Genomic DNA, 3,286 nt, shown 5'->3' with positions numbered 1-3,286 from the left:
TTTCTGATTGCGCAATTCTGTATTCAATTATGTCTCCAAAGTTATTGCCAGAGGTTTGAAAAAAATCAATATCCCGGCTAATTGCGACAAAGCATTAGGCGATCGACAGCAAAATCGCTGTACATAGATTCATTATGACGATCTAAAATTATCTTCTCATGATCGTTTACTTCTTACAACATACTAATTGTATGTATCAAGTTTGGACTGCCAAACCATGCATGCACGGATCCAGAAATATTCTCCAGGGTAAAGGGGTGGGGGGGGGGGGGTCAAGGGGAGTATTTTATTTGCTAGATGGTCCAAGGCCTATTATCGTTCATTTTACTATATGTGTCTGTGTACTGCAAAATTTGTTCACCCTGATTGTGTATTTACATGTATTTATACAATGCCTATAAACCATTTTGTTTTGAGCTACTATACGATACAATAGTATACTACACTACAGTAAACTTTACTAATATACTACTATATTTAGTTATTAAGTGCATGTGAATTTTCCAAGGGAGAGAGGGTGTGGACCCCCCATGCCCTCAGTCTATAGATCCTCGAATACAAACTTCTTCAAAGTTTGAGTAAGTATCAACTTAAATCATCCCTTCATCCCATTAGGGTTTGGGCCATGTAAGGGGATCCAATTGGTAATCATTATTATAAACATATATAGGATATATACATATACCATGAGCAATGTCTTTAGGTTTTATGGGACACCTCCATATTGCGTTGTACTATATATTTCTATCGAATTAAACAATAAAATCAAGTATAATTTTATAATTTTTTTCTTTCCCAAAGTTGTTACCTAACAGCGTAGAGCAGTGGAAAAGCGTTAATATAACTACTATCATATGTATAAGTCTTGAGTTCGAATCTTTCTGGGCCGTTTAAAAATTTTAGCTTTCCAAAACTGTTTAATTTTGTTTTTGGTGGTTGTTTTTTTTTTTTTTTTTGGTTAAACAATGCAAAATTTGAAAATTCATATCCAGTGAAAGTATTTTGAACACAATGTTTCTTCTAACCACATTAATATCAACAGGTGTCCCATACCATCTGAATCAAGATGCAATCAAAATTGCATGTTTCAAACCAGGTGCTATACACCACTGGAAGCTAAGCATATACCGGTATTTAATTGTTTGTCACCTGCATGTCACTTTACGATCATTTGTGTATTTTCTTAAATTGTTAGAATTTCTGAAATTTTCATATCTTTTTTATTATAACAGAAAATGTTCTTATCTCCCCGTCTTCTTTTATCAGATGTACAGTTCGATCTACTTTGAATATCTATTTATAGTACACTCTTCAACGCACATAGCATACTCTGTATGCTCAATGGGACAGTGAAAACGAAAGGCAAAGGAGGTGTAACTCATGTAGAACCATTTTAACAAGACCTTGGACTTTCAGTAGGACGTAGCTATCTATTCCTTGCGTCAAAACAAATTAAAAATGACGCAGTTTCAATCGAAATATGCATCGATTGCGTAGTCTTAGCTCAAAAGCCAGACAAATCTTGTTGATTTCAAAGAGCCATATGGCTGAGAGGCTAGCAATAAAATAGACAGGCCTACGCCACTTTGCTGTTTGACACAACTACCAAAACATAGGTTATAAATTTATAGCCTAATCATAGCTTAATAAAATTAGGCTATGATATTTCAAGGAATTTTCCAAATATTTGCGAAAGAATTTATTGGCCTTTCTATTGTGTATAATTAAGTTTTCGGAGAGATTGGAGAAACCGAGTTAGATGTTATATAGATGAGTTAGCAGGTATTATTTAGGCATCAGAACCAATATGTTTTCAATGAACCAACAGCGCTTTCTTACAAAGGAGGCCTTGGTTTAAAATGACATTTTGAGAAATATCCATTTGGAAAACGCTTTATAAAGTATAGTACATGTATATAAAATGGGCGGTTTTCTTTTATCCATTTCCAAATATTTGAAGTATAATTCCTAATCAAACTGCATTGTGTATTCTGCATGTAGGAAGGTGTCAAGATTTTCTTTGAATCACATTCGTAAAGAACAGAGGGAAGGACGTCAATACAGCTACGGGTTAAAATCAAGGTTCAAAAGTTTTCAAACAAAATACAGGTTTTTGCCATTTTCTGCAAAAAATATATGTTTAGGCTTCCACTCGAGTCCATTTTGGAATACCAAAGTAAAATTACCTTTTTTACATAGGTGTCTGTCTTTAATACAGGGTATTATTAAGTCTCGCGTGAAAAAAAAAATCATTAAGGGTTTCTGATTAACACATGCAGTTCAGCAAGTATTATTTACATGGCATTCATACATGTATGTTGATGCGATCAAAAAGTTTTTTTAAAAGCCCCACTCTGCGGGCCCCCTATAGTGACAATTACTGTAAATTAATTCCGCGATCCCGCTGGTTTGTATCAAATCGCGGGAATATAAAATCGCGAACGTGGACATTTTTTTCTCTACGCTTATGTTATGGTTCACAAATCTCAGGAAATAATGGCGAGACTTTAAAATCCGCGGAGGGTGCTTCTCGATCGCTATTTTACGCGAATATTATTCCTCGCGTTTAATTAGGAATCTACAGTAAGTCTTTCCGTCAGTCCGATATATCAATTGTCCGGAGCACATAAAATTTTCTCTCTCCATGTCTCAACCTGGCCCATAATTCACTTACATAGTGTCTTTGGATAAAGTGCGTGCAGTAACCTTGAACCAAGTACATGTATCTAGGTCAAAAGTTATGCCCATAGCAGATGACTTATGTGTAAAATCTTTCTCCTTCTCTGGTCCGTCCGATATCAATTCTCCGGAGCACATTTTCTCTTCCCTTGTCTCAATCTGCCTCATACAAATGTACTTCAAATCATCCAAAGATTGTCTTTCGGTAAAAGATGAGAGTTGACCTTGAGCAAAGTTTTTAGGTAGCAGGTCAAGGTAAAAGAATAATTGTATGGACAATAAATAATCTTCCCTTATAGTCCTTTGTGGCTTATAATTCACATAAATAGTGCTTGTGTGGAAAGGGCGTGGACTGATGAAGGTTACTAACGTGTTATATAGCAGATATCTTTGAATTTCAGAGTTTCTCTCTCCATAGTTTTTATAACATTCCTTTCATATTCCTACCATTGTTGACACGTATAATTCAATTAACTGGAAAGAACCATGTATAAGCTGTTGGGCTTATAAGAACAAAAACTGGCTGGCTGATATATATTTGAAAATATCCGAAACAAACCGTATTTTATTTTCCTACCAACACCGAGTTGCATTTTAGTCTCCGCGA

The sequence above is a fragment of the Crassostrea angulata genome, chromosome 5 (genome assembly GCF_025612915.1).
Source record: "Crassostrea angulata isolate pt1a10 chromosome 5, ASM2561291v2, whole genome shotgun sequence".
Taxonomy (NCBI): Eukaryota; Metazoa; Mollusca; class Bivalvia; order Ostreida; family Ostreidae; genus Magallana; species Magallana angulata.
Note: the sequence above shows the minus strand (reverse complement) of the source record.